This window comes from Corapipo altera, unplaced genomic scaffold, assembly GCF_003945725.1.
Source record: "Corapipo altera isolate COAL_440 unplaced genomic scaffold, ASM394572v1 57, whole genome shotgun sequence".
In the NCBI taxonomy this organism is placed as follows: Eukaryota; Metazoa; Chordata; class Aves; order Passeriformes; family Pipridae; genus Corapipo; species Corapipo altera.
The window spans coordinates 2157666-2178222 of NW_020884905.1; the positions used below are offsets into that span (position 1 = coordinate 2157666).

General features: G+C 38.3%; 1 protein-coding gene across 5 annotated transcripts in view; it reads left to right on the forward strand.

Annotated features, from left to right (window-relative positions):
- Window positions 1-20557, forward strand: part of DPYD (dihydropyrimidine dehydrogenase) — a 336400-nt gene that overhangs the window by 300814 nt on the left and 15029 nt on the right. Inside the window, exon 21 of one of the 5 annotated variants that reach the window (XR_003528954.1) lies at window positions 14181-14309. The exons of the other annotated variants lie outside the window; for them this stretch is intronic. The gene's annotated coding sequence lies outside the window, so the exon portion shown is untranslated. The remainder of the gene's footprint in view (window positions 1-14180; window positions 14310-20557) is intronic. 5 annotated transcript variants of the gene reach the window in all.

A 20557-nucleotide genomic window follows, 5' to 3' on the forward strand; every position in this document is an offset into this window, starting at 1 on the left:
AAAACTCTTAAAGTGTCCATATGTCCTGCCCAAATGATGTATGTAAACATAAGAGGTGGAGAACTCAGTGCTGTACAAATATTTGAAGTTTGCAATCAGTTGAGAAAGAGGGATTTTATGATGTAGAGTGAAAACTCAACCAAGACTGATGAGTTGAATTGGGAAAAAAAAAAATATAGTGTTCAGAAGAGGTAGGAGAAAAATTACCCTGATTGGAAGAAAAGCGTTTTTGTAGAAATGATGGAGGTTTCATATACTGGGTTACTGAGATTAAAGGTAGGGAAGACTTTTGAAACTTGAATACATAGAGTCTAATGGAAGTACTGCTGGGAGAAATTCTGGGTTGCCAGGACTATGTGCTGGACTTGCAGACTTTTTCTGTCTGCACAAGCTAGCCCATGGCCCTTTCCAACATTATAGCTGTCCAGCCACTGGATCCTGGTGAAGTGTTCAGATAGTGACTCAGCACGAGTCACTGGAGCGATCAGTATCCAATAGTATATAATTGACATGGTATTTTACCTAAAGAATAAGATCAGACTTAAGGAACATGATTATGACCTTTCCCACTTATTTTACTTTCATTACTCTAAGCCCTTGAAGATTTTTCCGTAATCTTCTGTGGGTTTGATCCAACCTCATGGATGTCTCAGCAGTCGAAGCTGTACTTCCTGAGTTTTTATGGACAAATGGATTAAAAATGGCTTTCTATTTTGTTGCCCATTAGTCGTACATTGGCACAGGGCAACTGCCCCCAGTAACTGAACAGAGCTGTTGGGCACACCATTTCTACATGTAGAAGTTAGGAAAAGAGATTTCTGCACTATGCTGACCTATTCATGCTGAACAGAATTCATTAAGGCCCAGGAACTGTGTTTGGGTTCCAGGGAAAAATTACAGCCAGCCTGTAATCTGCTGCTCCACACTGGGGCTCTGTAATAGTTTGAAGTGGCTTGGCAAGAACTTTATTGATTTCTCAGGATCTCATTCAGGCTGATTGCACTTGGGTGCTCTGATGGTTGATGTTTAAGGAGACCTACCCCAGCTGTTATTAAGAAGGTGGGTCTAATCCTCACATAGGTAAGACCTTGTTTGCCCTTCATTCAACTCAGCAGATAAGTTTTAATGAAATAGCTCCTTCTATATTTTATGCCATGACTATGTTTTTGATTGCCACACTTGTAACTGTCTAGTGTAAGTAATTCACTGTATAACCCATATATTGGTGGGGATATGTCATATGATATATCTCTTCTTTCTTTAATCATTTTGTGTCTTTTCTGTTTGACTTGGAATAATTAGTACATTTTTTTTCTATTCCTGTGTTGTCTTTCTTCCAAGTTAATAATTTATTTATATAAAAGCTATAAAATACCATGTTGTTTTATACAGTATGTCTGGATTCATGAGAAACACAGAAGCATATCACTAAAATATGGGGGTTTTCTTAGATTCTTCAAGACAAGACCTTGCAGTTGAATTTAAAGTAGTTGAATTCTAGAACCTATCAACTATAATTTTATTTATTTTTATGACCCATCATTACAGCATAGAGCATTATATCCTAGATGCTAATTGTTACTTAATATTTTTTGAAATTATTATTATTAGCTAAAAGGCATCTTTTCCAATTCCAAACTTGGAATCCAGACACTCCAGCAGTTTTTCCCTGCCTTTACTGAGCCTTCTTTCAAGTGCTGAGCACTCCTGACATTTTGAAATATCCATTTCAAAAATTTCCATTTGTAAATTGAAAGCCAGAAGGCTCATTTAAAACCCACAAAGTTCTGTAAGTGCTATATTTTCTCTTTTACTAAATTATATTACTAAGCTGGAAACAACTCCCATACCACTGACATTAGGAAAAATTATATTCTGAAACCTCTAAACTTACCAGTTAAAATGGGACCAACAGGAAATCCTTGGGTGACTGAAGCATGTAACTAAAGGGCACCCAGGAGGAGTGTGGCCTCTCGGAGCCATTTTGGGTGGTACAGAGCAGGGCTAATAAATGCCTCATGCTTCAGAACTCCCTTCTCTTTTTTTCTTCACAACAAAGTAATCTTCTTTCATTTGATAGACTGCAGACATTTTCTTAACAATTTTGTCATAGTTTGGGGTTTGACCCTCAGTCCCTGGTTTGTGGGTGGGCTTCAGTGCCTGCTGCTGGATTTTGGACCTAATTACCAGGATAAAGCAGATGGAGAAGAAACAGTATTTACATTTTTCCATAGGACTTAATTTATTTTTCTGTTGTTTATCTCTGAGTTATTTTTTGTCTGCGTAGTGTGAATAATTTTCAAAGGTATTTATAACAACATTTGAGTGATGAATGTGCAGTCTGAAAAGCTTTAAAGTCTGCCTCTCTGTCTCCATTTAAGAAAAAACCAAACATTTCCTCTCCATCTTGACTGTCTCTTTAGTTGCCCCTAAATGGCAGTTTGGGAGGGGATGCCTCTGTGAAGTCATGACCACTGTTTTGACTGTGTGAGTACTGGTTCATAATTCAGCATGCATTGGGAAGATAATTTTTTGTGCAGAATTGGGCATTTATTTTTATGTGAAATCTCAACACGGTCTATTGTAAGAATATAACTTAACTGTCCAAGTACCATCCCCAGCTCATCCACAGAGAAGGGTCTCAATTTAAAGTATCTGGCTGGCTGAGCTGCCTTTAGGATTCTTCAGCACGAGTGAAGTCCCTGACCTTAAGCATTAGCCAGGAGATACTCAGTTGCTGCTGCGAAAGGGACTGTGTCACAACAAAATTTGCTTTCAGTTTCAAGCATTGATAGGTTGTACACTGTTATCAGTCCAACAGAAGATAATTCTATAAAGCAATTGCAATGAAAACTTGAATACTCAAGAATTACATAGGTAGTGGTGGATACATAAAAACCTGAGCTCATAACCATAGTCTCCCCTCCTCGGTCCCGTAAGGGTACTTTAATTTTCTTCCTGTCTTGCAGCTCATAAACATGCTTCTTTTCAGAACACACCCCAAATGCTGTTGGAAAAGGGCTATAAAGTTTTATAGATATATTTGAGAGTCTTATAAAAGTATAATAAAGTAAAAATACTGCAAAGAAATAGAAATTATTGAACAACTGAATTAAAATTTTAGGCTGGGATTGTTTTATTGCATTTGCGTTCTATTTGCCTTTTGCAGTCATGAAGGGATAGAATTCTTTTTGGAGTTCAGAAAATTTAGAATTTTGATTTTAATGTAACATTTTGTTTTAGTATACTTGTAAAAATTTGCTTAAACACTTAAATAATTTCAGTGTGTTGCTGAAGACTACTTATTTTTAGCTCAATCGGTAAAAAAGTGAGTTCTGCTGTTTGTCTTTTGAAAATGTTTTACTTGATTTTAGGGAAATATTTCTAGATCAGAAATGAAAGTGTTTACTCATACAAATTAAAATGTTAAGTAATTGAGTAGCATTACAGTGAAAATAATAGAACAATAATGGTGGTGAGAAAACTACAGATACTTTGTTTAATGTGAAATCAGTTTCACCCCAAAATGTGTCCCCTTTCTCTGAAAACTGGGCAGAGAAAGCAACGCAATTGTTCTCAGTAGTGCTGCTCCCTCTTTCCTGTTAAGAAGAGAATAATATACCAAACAGTCATCGCGAAAGTGAACAGTAGGAAAGTCTGCTGACTTGATGAGTACCATAGCTTATCTACATTCTCACAGACAGGAGTTTTTGCAACTTAAAGTTTTCATTCTATTTTGTGGGGATTTTTTTCCCGTCCAAAGTCAGGTGGACTATGAGACATTAGAATTTTTCCCATGGTCTCTCAATCTCTCAGAGATAGTTGCAAAGTTCAAAATATTTCAGGATTTTCTCTCCTACAGTGGCTCCACAGTGGCTGTTCCTGGCTCACCCTCCATGACTCCCCTGCCACCTTCTACCCATCTTGCCCTGAGTCCAGGCCTGGGGGATGCTCTGCACAAGCTGCCCCAAACCATGAACCCTTCTGTGGTGAAGCCTGATAACCCTCATGGCCTGTTCCTGACCATTGTATGCGACCTGTGCTATAAAAGAGGCAGGAGAGTGATGAAAATTTTATGTAGTGGTGTCTGTCTGGGCTTAAGTTCTGGAGGAATTTTTGAAAGATAATATGTAGCCTAGTGATCTGCACTGGAAACCAAGCTGCTGGTTGTGAAGTGAGTTCAGCCAAAAAGTTCAACTGTGATTGTGCCCCAATGGCTTTATGTGCATAAGAACAGTAAGACTTTTTAAAAGGCTGCTGGAAATTTTACTGTGATCTGTTGTAGCTGATGATGTCTTAAATTATTCTTCAGCCCTTATCATAGTAATCAGGAACTTCCAATAAAGGCTGAAACCTGCTTTGCTTTGTCTTGCTGCAGGAGTATGTGCTTTTCCCCAACTTAAAAAAATAAGAAGTCTTTTAAGACATACAAAAAATGCAGGATGAAACTCAGTGTCTGTATCTGGTTTTCATGGGGGATGCTTGAAAGGAATTAGACTGTTTTCCAGGGGAGACTTATGGCACACTGTTTGTGTATAAATTAACAACAATGAAAATGGTAAATTAAAATTGCAACATCAATTTCATTCTTAGTTCTGCTTTGCATTTATATAGAAGGATTTATTACTTCCTTCTACTAAGAGGTAAAAGAAAGGAAAGTGTGAAGTAGCAGCAGCTGTAATTATCTTCTGGAAAACTTCAGCTTGCAGAAAATGCTGCAGCGTATCTGCTCAGGGACTGAAGTTGCTGTGAGCACACTAGGCCATCCTCCCTCCATTTTCTAGGCTGGATTTCCAGCATTTTCCAACAGAGAGCAGTTCAGCTGTCAGGTTCAGCACACACTGAAGGAAAGATCTGTCTTCCATCTCAGGTGAAGCATTGACCTCCTGTATCACCTCCATTTTTTATTTTTTCTTTTTCTTCCATGCATGTGCTGGCAACAAGGAGTGTTGGTGGTGTGGAAGCCCTAGTTGGGACATCCTGGCACAGAATGGCCAGGGATATCCTGGCACAGAATGGCAAACCAGTGCTTGGCTCTTTTCTTCAGCACCATCAGTACAAAGATCCTTTGTACCTTGCGCACTGGCTTAAACCCCAGGGAAAGACTGTACTCCATGACTGTATTCATTCCTTGTGCTTGCTGGATTTTCAGCAGTACGCTTTTTATAATACTGCTGTATAAGGTGACTGAGTTGGCTTAGGGGCATGTCACAACTGTGGAACAAGCTCCCACAGGACCTAAGACGCAGACAGTGCCTTTGCCTTTCACCCTGTGACAAAAAAAAAACAACACTTTTCCAGCTTTACCTTCTCTTTGTAGAAGTGTATCTATGTTGCTGCTTGCTTTTGTTTTTACAGGAAGTAAATTACTAAAATCTTACCAAAACCAAGCAGCCTGTCCCACACACAAAGAATGAGAATGAGAGAGCAGGTGAGCCATGCAAGATAGGTGGAGTTATTAGTTAACAGACACTGTTGGGATATTTTAATGATGAAGGTGGCATAAGACCTTTGCAAGGGAAGACAACCATGTGAAACAACTGTCCATTTTATCTCATTTCTTTTGTCTTCTGTAACAGAGACACTGAGAAGCAGGCTCAAGAAACCTAATTAAATACTGAAAGGAAATGAAAATTAGTTCACAGTTCTGTTCCCCAGACTGATTCTGTGAATATTCGATTTGTATTATTTTCAGAAAAAGGTAAGACATTATAACCCAAATTCTCAAGGTATTTCTCTTTCTTGAAGAGGAGACTAGGTGTCTGGGCTGGTCTTTAGATATGATCCATACTCCCAGTATTTGATGTATCTCAGATCAGTTTCATTGTTATAAAAGACCCCCCAAATCTACTCTGTTGGGTAAATGTTTAAAGACTTTGAAGCAAAGTTTTCCTAAGGAATGAACAATTGATAGTAAATAATATCAAATAAACTGAGTTCCCATGTAAGCAATAATCAACATTAACTTCTCAAAGGTGTTATTTCACTTAGAAAGGAGCTTGCTTTAAGACTGGGTTGAAGATACAGCTAATCCTAGTCTCATACTGGAATATCGCTTATTTTCTTGGTTTTTTAAAGCTGTATTTGTACTTCTCCTATTTTTGCCAAAAAAAAAGGAAAAAAGAGGGAAAAAAAGAAAAAAGAGGTGTTCTTAAATGTTAAAAAATAGTGATAGCTGTGATAAATAACTCCATACTACAACATACATTTTATTATTAGCTATAAGCCTTGTATCTCTAGTTCCAGAAAGTCCCTAATGGCAGAGGATAGCGTTTATTGAAATTAGTTGGATGTTACACTGTTTTACTTAATTCTGCCTGGGCACTGACATCAAAAGTGACTAGATTCCTATAGGCACCTAACTTCAGAAAGGAGAGAGATGTCTGTACTTTCAAATTAAATGTGCCCAGGAATATTCCTAGGTGCTTAGGCCAGCTGGCACCAAGCAGCCTGTGCCAATGATCAGAAGCTGTTAGTCTCCTAAGCAGGTTGGCTGCAGGCGGGCTGCCTGCTGGGAATGGCTCCTGGAGCATGCTAACTTCCAAAGCCTCTCCAGGAATTGCCTGGGACACTGATAGTCAGCACAGGCCAAAAGCAGGCAAAAAAATATTTTAACATTTTGTTAGGATAGATGACAACATCCTTGTGCCCAGGAACATTCCCAGACACTGATTTACTGCTGTGGGTATAGCGAGTGTCTTGCTAAAGACTCTGAAGGAAAAAGAAAGGCAGATAATGGCAGTATGTGAGTGGTCATGAGAGATGGACAGATGGACATAGAAATGAGCTTTATTAGATGTTAGTGAAAATTAAACTGAGAAATAGATATCTATCAGCCTGAGGCTCCAAAATCAAGAAAAGCAGTGAGAATTTTTAGAAAATCTCCATAAATATCTTCTAAGATCTATTAGAACGTAATGTAATATGATATAAATATATGACTAATACACACATTTTTATATGGTGTGACTACTATATATGTATTATCCAAGTATGGATGGTCTGAAAAAATGATACCTCACTGTCTTCCCCAACAGCTAACCCATGAGTTCGCTGCATTCTAACAGCTGAATTCAGTTTGTAGGTGGGATAAAGCTGCAGTGGTTCAAATGAGAGCACATTAAGAAGTAGTGCAGACGAACAGGTCAAATAGGAATAGGCTTGTAGAATGAAATGGTTGATGCTGCAGACTGGTGTCCACACAGTATTCATTCCAGGTTTTTTAGCTCCAGTCTGGTCTAAATGGCTAAATGCCCATTAGCAGCTGGAGCTCATTTTAGGTGCACTGCTGGAGCACATATTCAGCTTTCCTTTCATCCAAAATAAAATACAGTCTGTGCTCTCTGAGACTGTGCTGCCATAAGAAGCAAAGTGCAGTGGGGACAATCAGGAGATTCACTTCAAAGGTGTACTCCTGATCTAAACTAAAGCACGAATGCAGAGGCTCCTGGTGAGCTCACGCAGCAGCATGACAGCAACACAGGGCTCGTGGGCACGATTAGCAACAGCCAAGGCCAGAGACAAGCCCTTAGCCACCCAGAAAAGAAAATGTTTGCACAGACAAGGAAAAAATTTATGCAAACATAAATGCATTAGCACAAAGCAGAGAAGAAAAATCGACTGGTAATTGTCTCGCATGTGGGATTTTTTGCATTGGCAAGAAGATTGTTTTGCAAAGCTTGCTTACAGTAGCAAAAAGAAATAATTCACCACATCAGGAAAACAAACTGACTCAGAAAATGTATCTTTACACATAGCTGGCTTTCATGGACTACACAAGAGCAAAAATAAACTTTTGGTGCTGTTTGCAGAAGCATGAACTTTAAACTAAGAGCACCAGCACTAAATCAGAGAAGAGTTTGAATGCCAGCTGGACAGTTAAAACATCAATAAATACTAGACAACAGAGACTTTCTTGGCATTTTCTGGGAGTCTAAAATTGCTGACAAAAATGTACAGCATAATATTACATGATAGAACAATCAAAATATAAGCAGGACAGTGTAAATTACCAAGAAAAGTTGAACAAATTAAAATACTGGGAAGTATAGATAACTCAAAAGTACTCTTCTTTTAACTAAATCGAGTCAGTGAAGCACATGATGAAACGGGGGCAAACAATTTATAAAAGCTACAGACAAAAAGTCAGAAAACTTAGCTGAAATAGGTAGTAAGCTGTAAGATCCCCTGTAGCAAGGTATTTAGATGGTGTTTTAAAGCTCTGAGATGTCTTCTAGGTAAAAAAAAAAGCTGGAAATGGACACAGCGATGCAGCACTGAATTAATGGAATGACCTCAGCACTCAGAGAAAAAACAGTAAGGCAAGTGAAAGTAAGGAGAGCGTAAGTCTCATTGCTGAGGTTTTGCAGAGCCACAGGTCAGATGGGCAGCAAACCAGCTGGAGAGAATATGGGAAGCTGTACATATCTATAGTCTTTTAGCAAGGCATTATACAGGTGGTAATATGCTTTTCATCTTAAAAAAGTAAAAGTATTTTCAGCTTCTGATGCAATATTAATATATTTACAAATGTATTAGATATAAGAATTACAGGTTGTAACTACCTCAATATCTTTTGAGCATCTCTTAGTGTGGATACTGGTGGAAGAAAATGCAATTTAAGATCAAAACTGTGGTAGAAGAATGCCAGCAGTATGAGCAAGAAGAACTAATGAGGCTGGCTGGGATCACTGCCATAGCTGTATAGATGCAGAAACAGAGCAGCAAAAGCTGCAGCTGATGATGATTACATTCTCATCTATCTGCTTGAAATGACCAAGGCAATAAATCTAAAATGAAATAAAATGGGATGAAATTGCATTTGACTCCTGGAGCACTGGGATAATTGCTGACCTCTTAAAGGCTGTTACCTAGCTCCTAAAAAATAAAAACCATGCAGGATAGACTCACACCTGAAAATGTCAGTTTGAAGATTAGTGGGATCCATAAGCCATCTCACAATACTTTTCCACACTTTTCAGATCTGTACAGTCTCCTGAGGTGATTACTAAACAAAATCATGCTATGAATACAACTTACAGTTGTATTTGCTGCAATCTTCTCATATATAAAGAAGCTGGACAAAATATCCCAGAGCACAGCACTGCAGCATGTAAATGCCAAGGCCTTTATGTTGCGCAAGGCAGGGCAGGGGAGGGACTACTGTTTGTATCAGGCATACATAGGACACAGCTCCTCCAAAAAGGCTTGTAAATCCACCAGCAGAGTGTAGGAGCAGTTCAGCTGAGATATATTGGAGTAATGTGTTGAAATGAAAACATCAATCCTTGTGTTCCAAGGGCAGGAAACTATACGAGTACAAAGTGACCATCAGTTATTAGAAAGCACTTTATAAAGCCAGAATTAGCACCCTGTCAGTAACCACAACCTGCAGTGTTGCACATTACTCAACATCTGGAAAGCGATTGAGATGTACACCCCTGAGGTCTTAACCAGGCTGCTGTGCACAAAAAACAAGGCAACTGAACCAGGATACCAGAATCTCAAAATAATAGAAATAGAGAAAATCAGGAGATTGAACTTAAGTATTATTTAATTTGGGTATTTTTCAGTTTGAGGCAGGGACTACAAAACAACTTCAAAAGAGTGTTTGAATGAGGCAAAAATTTAGTGCCCATCAATTTTTCACACTGACTATATGACCAAGGAGGAATCCTGTCATCTCCTGGAGTACTGCAACCTCACAGGTAAGTGGAGCCGTACAATGTGTGCTCAAGTGACAGTCCCCAGATCACTGAGCAGAAATGCCACTGGGCGCCTGTGAGAGCTATTCTGGGACAGAACCCTCCATCCAAAAGGATGTCTGTGTACTGGGGAGCATCGAGCTGCACAGTCAGTTGCAGTACTGCTGGAGAAACATAGGCCTAACAGAAAGGAAAGCCATAAAAACTCGTTGCAGTCTAAAATAGGCTTTGAGGAAAAGCAGAGCAGTGGATGTGGTCTCAAACAGCAAATCTCAGCACCTAAACTTTGCCATATTAGTCACACTTACATGGCTTGACAGTTGTTTTGCAGCATTTGCTCCAGATGGTGTGGTCAGGATGGGGCACTCCGGAAAGTCCCACTACCAAACTGCATTTGGAAACGGTGGAGCCTGGGCTCATTCACTCATACAAATAACCTGGGAACAAAACTCTAGTCCACTTCTCATCACTGCTACCACTGCCATTGCCTTGCAACAAACTGAGTGGCAAAACTCAGTCAGGAACTGAAATTGCAAGACGTCCTCCAGTGGAAAAATGGGTCGGGCAGAACGTCCTTACAATAGCCTGGTGTTGTACAGGACCACTCACTGCATGTTCTCGAGAGGCAAGAAATGGCTCTAGCCTTCCTGAGGAGAAGCAGTGTGGTGAATGCTCCCACCTTTGTAAGCCGCTCAGAGTGAAGCTCTCCTAGAAGCTTTATCCATTGGGATACACAGCACTTCTATAAAATATGGAAAACAAGAAAAAAAACCTCAGGCAGATAGATGACATGGATTATCTATAATAATTTAAATTATGTCATCTGTGACCTTTAGAGCAGCAACACTGTTGTAGACAGCGTTAGTGTAGAGAAGCTGCACTAAGTAGAAAATTTTGTTTCCCTTTCTATCTCAGTAGTTGAAATGGCCAGAGATGACTGTTTCTAACTGCCGATTGAATCACTATAAATATCTGGCATAACTTCAACAAGTTGAATTATGTCAAGAAATAAAAATAATTTTGTTTTTACAATTTAAATGAGGATGAGATTTTTAAATATGTCAGATTTTTGAGTAGTGAAGCTCTGTAGTGCTTGTGTGATCACTCGTGTGAAGTGAGAGGTATGTTATCTGGAAGTGAGTGCAGAACAGCTGGAGACAGGACAGTTTTTTCAAACAACATAAAAAATGTGCACACTGTACACTCTGTTTTACCTTTTATTGGGCACCTGTAACTCCTGGGATGAGGTCAGGTGGAGCCAGGTGTTCACATCCAAGAAGAGTGGGTTGGTTGTGGTGATGAGCCGGTGAGAGATGGTCCCAGTACCCCCAGTCACTGCACAGAGGCTTAACCTCAGTTAATGTAACTCCTTGCATGTTGAGCCATGCATAAAAGTCTTGTAGGATCAAGACAGGAGTTTCTTTGCATGTATCAATTACATGGTTTGTTGTGTCATGTCAGTCTGTTTGACCTGCAAAATAACCCACAGTGACTACATAGTGCAAAGTGATATGTAAAGGAAAGGTTTCTGTATCTGTAAGGAGCACATAACCAGTGAAAAAGTGGATGGCCTCTTCGAGCAATATGTGATTATGGTTATATTTAATAGCAGAGGGCAAGCTGAATGCATTTGCTTGCAAGCCTAACTGTGCATACAAATCAGTGAAGTTTTGCAGTAACAAGATGATCAGAACTCATTTTAAAGCTATTGTGGTAATTTAAAACAAGATAGTTTTTAAAAGTACACTGATGTATGCCCGTGATCTGTATTTCTAATGATTTGCATGTTAGATTTTTGAAAATCAAATTCTTCTTCTGATTGACTTGAGTGAAAATCTAATCAAATTAGCATTTTAGAATATAGAATAATGTCATATTCAGAATATAATGATACTTTAGCTGTTATAAAGACAGATAAATATGCGAGAGACACTGTGAGGGACTTGGATTCTAATGAGAACTTTTCTGGTTTTCTACATTAGCGTTTTATATAGCATCTGTTATTTTGGTACCTACATGTTGATGTCTCCTCACTACTTGATGGTGGGGTAAAAGCATTTACATCAGTTTAGTGAAGCTATCGCTTTTGTAATGTATTACTGATATTTCATTCATAAGATAATTTTGATATAATATTGATTTTAAAGAGTTTAGCAATTACTTATTTATTTTCAGATGTGTTTAAAAGTTTTAATAGCTTCAAATTATAAAAATTCTTCAGCATCATTTTCCTTTAGTGGACCATTCTAATTTTGCCATCTGGCTATATTTTTTTTTCTTAATGTCATATGTTATGTGTTACTTTGTGACATTTTTTAAACTGTTGGAAGGCCTTAATCAAAGCAGAACACCCAAACTCTTTATAGGAGAGCATTCAGCATTTTCTCATCCTGCCTCCTGACAGCTGAAGGGAGTTCTGACTATCTAGAAGTGAAAGTATTTGCTGTTAATGCTAGAACTATTAGTATTATGACTCTTAGTGTGCAGTTTAGTGAGTTTAGGATATTGTGGTGATGATGAAAAGCATTGTATTATTGACTTTGAAGACTAAAAGGCAGTGGTGGTCTCCTTGGTCATAGCTGCAAGAGTTGACTAGAGCTCTTTTGTCTGCACTGAATACTTTACATTTAAATTAGGATTGTGTGAAGTAGAGATGGAAGGATTACTGTGTGTGAGAGATGAACAAGGGAAAGCATTGTAGCCTGTGCAGGAGGAGGATAAGTACTGTAGTTCATCTGCCATAAGAGATGGATTACAATGAATCTGAAGTGGAAGAAGGCTTACTTAGGAATTATTAGCAGTGGTTTGCATTTACGTAGTCTATTAGTAGAAAAATATATGTATAGATATGTGATGTGTAATCTACCAGGGTAAAGTGGACTTTATTTCTAGATATATTGAAATTATATGCTGTTTACAGTATAGGCAAGTTGGTTATAAATCTGGAGCTTCCATGCAAAAAAATGCATTAAAGCAAAAAGGCAGGATAAACAAAAATCAAAGCAAAACAAAAATCTGTAAAGGTTCCAGTAGATGGGAAAAGTGTATGCTCTTACCTCTTATGGAAGGTTTAACTGCTATGAAGAAATACTTGATAAGAAAAACACACAACTGAAACACACACATAGCAGTGATGGAAAGGCACTTTCTTTGCACACAGTGGAAGCACTTGTTATTTTACTGAAGGTACCCAAAGCCTCAGAGAGGCTTTCAAAACCCCAATTTCTTCCAGAGTCTGAAAGAGGTTGCCTCTCTGTGTAGTCTCCCATCCCCCAGGAGCATGGATTTCACAGGTATTACTGATTATACTGTGCATATTTTATATGGCCATGGTGCATACATAGGGTTTCTGTGAGTAAGTACTGCAGGGAGTCTAGAGCTGTATTTCTACCAGGGCGATGCTGGATAAGAGTGTGAAAGAGCTAAAGCAGATGTAGATATCGTGCTTTTCACCTCCTCCTGCCCATGACGTGTAACTTGCATTCAGGCTGCGTGGTAATGTCGGGTTGCTCAAGGAGCTTTTGAACAGATTCAAATGGGTCACGTGGGCAGTTTAAATGCAGCTTCCTTGGGCCTCACAGTTCTAGAAACAGGGTGAGGTTGCTCCTGGTACCTGACCCAGGTCATTTAGCACAAGCAGAATTAACAAATTCAGCTTAATATGGTTCTACTCACCTTGCTGGGTCAGCAACATCTATGATTGACAGGTCGGTTGGTAGCCACTAATGCATACTTTCTCAGAGTTGTAAGAAAAGATGTTTTTTCTCTTTTAATAGTCTAGCTAACATCTCTGAAATTTCTTTGAAAGGACCTAGAAAACAGACAGTCTGGTACTGCTGGAGTCAATCTCCTCAGTACATATACTCCCAGAAGAGAATGGTTAAATTCAAAGAAACAGATTAGTTTAGCATTGGTCTCAACAGATCAGTTACCAACCAGCTTAGAGAAAGTGGGTAAAACTATCTAACAATGGCATTTTTTCATGTGATTGGGTAATTTACAGCACTGATAGAATAAGCGCATAAACTGAATGCATAGTTATGTATACAAATGATATATAGATACACATGAAAATGTGAATACTGATTTTTACTTATTTACTAGTAAAAGTACAAATCTTTTTTGCACAAAGTTTTTGCAATGCTAAGGCTCAAACTGATACTGATTCCTCTTTCCTAAACACATTTTTATACAGTTAGATTTGCTTGCCTGCCAGATATTTGTTAATAGCCATTCTGCTGACATCTTCTTTATGCTGCTGCTTAGCTGACAGAATTTCATCTGCATAAATGGGTGGAAAGTCCTTCCCTCACGTGTCCAACAAACTGGAGACAAAGTGCCTGCCAACATTTTAATTTCTTTTGCATGTTCTGGTTAGAGAGTGAGAAGAATGCTTTCACTCCAGTGTCATGAATATGGTAATCTATGGAAATCACAGAAAGCAGGTACTTAAGTTAAGCACATACTGTACTACAGGAATCCCTGATGAATTCAAGTCTCTTCTGTTTAGAGAAGATGTTGTTGTCTATTAAGTGACAGACTGCCAGATGTTCATGAAGTAGCACAGTAATGTGTATCAGTATCTTCTTTTCTTCACCCCAGAAGGTAACATTTTCTTTATCATCTATGTCATCCTGGCTTTTGATTGTAAATGTCTAAGCTTGCTGCAAATATTAGCTCTTTTTTTGTTTTATTGATGAATATTTCATGACTTCAGTACATTTGTAGAATGTAAGTTTTTGCTGCACTATAGTAAGCCTATAATCCTAAAACCTTTTCCCTCACTTGGTGTATATATCCTGCTAAAACCCAAATATTTGAGTTAGAACATGAAGAATAATCTGTTTGTGATTTGGAAATAGAAGAGAAAATTCTGGCAGTGTTAGAAAAATTATGAAAGAATAAATAATTGTTATTTTAAGTAATGTTTTATCTGCACATTCAAACATAGTACTGTATATCTCATGGTGAGGTCACTGCAGTATGTTCTCCTAGAACACACATTAGTGTTCCGTTTAGTCTCAGAATTACTGAAGGGCTGGGGGTTAGCTCAACCACTTTAAATAATCATGGTTTAAAGAGCAGGCAGAATAGTTGAGTAACTAAATGTGATGGTATATACACATGCAGAGTGGGCAGCAGAGGTTACAGGAACAAGTATATGTGCAGTAATTGCAGATTACTGAGACAGTGCTGTTTACGAAGCAAATAAAAGTTCCAAGAAAAAAAATCAAAATAACTGAAAGGCAGAGTTCATTTTTTTTTCTGAATAATTGTTGTGTTCTGTCCTTTATTTTGAAGGCATTTCCACATCATTAAAGGCAGTGAACCCAGAAATGTCTCAGCTCTAAGAAACAGAGCCATGAGAATGTATGAACCCTTTGATACAAGGGACAAAATCCCTGTGGCTTATTGCTAATGGAACTACAGCAGCTCCAGGGGCTCCAACAGCTGATGTTGGCCCAAGAAACTCACTATCAGGTGGAAACTGGTAGAATGAAGTATCCCATCCTCTCCATTACACATCTCCTGCCCACATGCTGTGGGGAGGACTCCTGCAGGATTCCTTGCTGGAGGTGTTGGCATGAACCCTAGTGCCATCTGGATGTCTCCTTCCTACCATGGGCTCTTACCATGCAGGGTATGGGACTGACACAGAGAAAAGCAGCTATTTAAGAGAATTTAGCTTTGAATGCTTGAAAGAATAAGAATGTCTAACAGAATAAGAATTCACATCTTTACTTTCTCCATTGCCATACATAGTTTTCATTAGTTAAGCAGTTTACCTGTGGGGAAAGCTTCTGCAAAATATTCTCTTCATATATAGATCTATGAATATGAAAATGTGTGTTATTTGCTGCCTTCAGAGAAACAAAATTCAGCCGTTGGCATTATTGTTAGGTTGGTTTTTTGTTGGGTGGTTTGTTTTTTTTTTCCCCAGAAGTAACACAAGCTACTTGACATTGTCACAAGATTTCATTGTTGTTACTGGTGCTGCTCATTGGTACTGGAACTTTGTGTTTTCTTTCTCTTTGGAAATGTTGGAGTCATGTTTCATTGTATTCTCTGAGAACAAGGAAGAAAGCAGATATGACTTCAGGAAACTTCAGTAATCTTTCTGTTGTTGTTCTCGTTGCTCTTGTTGTTATTGTTGTGAAGTTGCAACAGGGTGGAGGCAGACCACTGCATGGAAATTATTGCACAGTGTAAAATAAGAACATATTACATGTATTACATGTACATACAATATGTAATAAGGATTCTAGATATATGCAGCCATTTTAGCACATCTCCTTGACTAAGGAGAAGTCTTTCTTTCTGCAGACCTTCTCCCTGGTCTCCTGGATCGGGATTCCTGAGGGTAGTGAAGGTTGATGCAAAGAAGGTGTTCCCTATCTGAGCTTCCTCTGCAATCTCTGTTGCAAGGTTCCTTTTTCCATTCAGTAGTGGGCCCACATTTTCCCTACTGTTCCTTTTGTTATTAATGTAATAATGTTTTCCCAGAGGCACTTCCACCATTGCTGATGGGCTTGGCCTTGGCCAGTGGCAGGCCCATCTTGGAGCCAGCTGTCTTTGGCTCCGCCAGACATAGGAGAAGCTTCTAGCCTCTTCTCACAGAAGCCACCCCTGTAGCCCCCACACTATCAAAACCTTGCCATGAAAACTCAATACACTGTGCCAGCTGAAATCTGTGTCTTCTAACAGTAGATGGCATCCAGCCCCTTAGTAGCAGACAGGTCCCAGATAAGCAACCCATGACTTCATCATGGAGACACATGTGGATTTTCCCAGAGTAAGGAGCAGATCAGTTTCCAAGTTAGAAATAAAGTCTGGGTCATCTGACTCATATTGCACTGCCCTGTCCACCAGCCTGTTCACTGGTTAGGTTGCTTGCTGGTGTGCCCATAAAAATTGCATCAGTCTGAAGTGCAGGATTCTTTCTACTTTTTGCCATTAGGAAACAAGAATCTTTTTTAGTTCATAATATGCTCAATTACCTTTAGATTGATCCATGAATAAATTATAATCAAAACAGACTTACTCACCTTAAAGCTCTCTGGCTTAAGGTTTCCTTGTTGATTCATTAAGTTGTCAGTTCTCTATTGGCAGGGTAATGCTTTTTTATATCTGAATAGAGACAGTTTTAGTGGAAGATACTGTTATCTTTAAATGAGCAGGATTTAGCTTTTTTGGTAAGAACAAATTCATCAATGATGAATCCCTGAAGAAACTACTGAAACAAAAACCACAATGTTGCTGAAGATTTATACAGTTCATCAGTTAAAAGGCAGCTTTTGGAAGTGAAGGGCGAGGGAGGATTTGGATTTTTGCTTTCTTTCTGTAAAATGCTCCAGCAAGATACGTCAAGCTTCCAGTTTTGTGATAATGCAATTATAAACAATGAAATAATTCCGCTTAATGTATTTATTTTGGCTCCATTCTTGATGTTATCCCTCCAGTAGAAACACATTAAATTATGTCTATATAGAGACAGATGGATACAAATAATGCAGCTATAGACATCACTGATACAGATATATAAGTAGATGAGAATTATCTAATTACTCTGCTTGTTGCAATCTTCTAAGGACTTGCTATGCTCCACATATTCATATTAATTGTGGGTTTTTTCTAGGCAGATGTTGATATAACAAAGATATAATGTATGGAGAGTTTAGTGACACTGGATTATCTGGAAATTAAAAAAAAAAAAGTACTATATAAAGATTTCAAAAGCAAACAGAGTTAAACACAACAAGCTCTGTGCTTGTGCTTTCATTGGGAATTTTGTTATTAAATCCCCTATGTGCTTAGGAAGATATCCCCTGCAATGATTAGAGGTGATTTAATTTTAAAATCTCTTAAATATCCATTTCTTCCACTGTTACTTCAACGTCTCCACTTTTTCTGTATCCAGTAACACATTTCATTAAAATATCATTTGCCATTTCATATGGCCTTTGACTGCAAGATGTTTGAAACCACAGCTCCAAACAATAAGCACTCTCCTCTGCATTCCCTGTGTCTGTGCATTACTCATAGGCGGAACCATCAATAAGTCCTTCCTAAGCTCCTGAGGCTACATTTTCATGTATTATTTATTGCTATAGAAAAGATTGTTGGTTTTCAGTGTTGTTTGATGAAATTTGGCTTGGCTGCTTGTGAACTACTAGACTCCAAATAACCAGGCCATTTGTATGGGCACACAGTGTGTGAAGTCAGTGGAAGCTCATTGTGTATACCCCAGCCTGGATCAAGACCTACATGATTCCTTAATTATTTTAAATTCCATTTTACCAAATTCTTGACAGAAAAACAGCAGTGCACAGCAAATATGAAAGTTGGACAATAGTTTGTAGATGAATCATATTTTCTTTTATTTTTAAAAAATAGAGATTATACAGTTTAATTTAGCTGAACACGTCACTACAAATCATCTGAATTATGGAACTGGTGGTATTGCACACTCTTCGAAATGTCTGCTGTACAGTCCAGATAGCAGATATGTTAGATGTAAAAATCTACTTCAACTTACAACTTTGAAAATTAATAAACCTTTGTAATTCACTCTTCACCTATACACAAAAAAGGAATTCTTCTTCCACACTCTTCCTTAGATCGTCTATTTCACTTCAGTATACCCAGTGTTTCTGTCAGTAGAAATTAGGAGATTGGGCATATATTAAGAGAACAGAAAAGTAAAGGATTTATTAAGAAAAGATTTGGCTGTTCTTCCTGAAGATGATCTTCAATCAGTCAAGCCATGAACAACTGTCTCCTCTCTCTACTACTTCAGTTAAAACATCAGCAAAATTAGCTTTGCTACTTACTCTCAAAGTCAGCAATCCAATTCCTGGCCAGACAGGAAAGAATCCAACAATGCTTTGTCATCAAGTCTCCTGCCTTCTCAAGCCAAAGTTGTTGGCATCAGCACATAAATTATGGAGAGGAAATAGTTTCTCAGTGACACAGCTACTACTTATTCGTAGCCAAAATTGTATTTCTAGTTGATTCGGCCTAGTAGACATACCAGAACACTTTTTAGCAAAATTTGTGGTTTTTTGATTTTTGCTAAAAGTTTTAGGCTTTCTAAAGGTCTTGTAAAGAATTGAGTTTACATGTTTGTGCTTTAGAGCCTATTGATTAGAATGAAATTAAACGAATTTTTCCTTCTGCTCATTTTGCCTTATAAAATAATCCTGTTTTTGTTGCCTTATTTGACTTTAGTATGTAAGGCCGCTTCCTTACTGCTGTTTGCAGTAATTCATAAAGCCTTATTTTAAGACATCCAAGAACAATTCTCATATGGCAACTGCACAGAAAGGAAAGTTTGTTTGATGTCTGTAAGGAAGCCCTTGAACATGACATGCAGGAGCCAAGTTCTCATTGAACAGACACAATAAGAGTGCACGGACAGTGGGGAAACTTGGGCTACACCTACCTTTGGGACAGATGGGGTCTGCAATATCCCCCACAGTTCTGGCCTTGCATTTGCCCAGACCGAGGCTTTGTCTCATGGTTTAGTCGCAGCCTGCAGGAGGGCACCTCCTCCAGAGAGCTCCAGGAGACTGCAAGGCTCATGCTGACTTGCTTTTAAAAATGTGTTGAGGCCACAAACCAACTCTTGGAAGCAGGGAAGCATTTCAAGGACCTCACCCTCTGGCTGGATGCTCAGAGTGCCAAAAACTGAACAGCCAAGAAAGCTTTTGTTTGTCATAGCAAGAAGCCTGAGGTCCCAGGGTTGGGTACTGCGGCTGATGGAGCTCATCGAGGAATTTTTCTTCTAAGGATTAGCAGAAGGGCAGGGTAACCTCTTCTGGATTTACTTCATTTTAAAAAATAATAATTTGTAAATTTTTAAGTAATTCGGGGTTTAAAATTCACATTGAAATTCCCTCTTAAAAAATTGATGACCATGGCAGTACTGTATCTTGTTCGATATGCTCTTTGAGGTTGTATTATTAGCGTGAATTAATGCTAGCAGCTGCTGAGGCTATGTATCCCCTGTTACTACCTGCTGGTTTCTGCAGTATTGCTGTAGCTTCTGAACAGGGTTTAGTTAGGTGGATAAAATACTTTTGCAGAATAAGAAACTAGTTTCAGGGGAGGAAGGGCATGATCTATTGCATCAAGCAAAAATCCATTTTTTTTACCATTTTTCGCTCACCGAACTCTGTGATCATGGCACACTACAGTTGTCCATATCTCTGCTAGGTAAGCAAAGGGACTTTTTCTGTCAGGAAGCAGAGTGTTTTATGAATCCTTAACCAGCTCTTTCATGTTCTTGGGTGAGACATGAGTTTTGCCATTCAGTGAAATCTTCCTCTAGAGTTTGCTTAATTGAGTTCAAGGATTAAATGTTGCAGAAAAGATTGCAAGTGGGACATAGAGGTAAATTAGGAGATTATAATGTGTTTCAGTTCATTTGGTGTTTGTTAGCCTTACTTTGACAGGTCAAGACAGCCTTCTATTATCAGACTGCAAAATACATGTTTATAAGCTTTAAAAAGTATGTATTGATATATTCAGATATCAATACAAGTAATCTTAAATACTGGTGGAATCCTTCTAAGTAAACTGATAATTTTCTGATACCTTACCACATAGTATAAAATAAAATAGAAATAAAGTTACACATTTAAATTATTTAACATGATACATTTTTATATACAAGCAAGTATGCAATGGGGATATAATAGATTGTGGGATGCTGACCTGCAATTCAGCTATTTTTCTGCTGTGGGATATTAATATTTTAATATTCAGTATATATTTTCAAGTCAGATCCTAATGTTCATATTTGATTTTTATTCACTTCTCACTCTGGTGCAGTCTTGCTGTTTTCAGTTTCA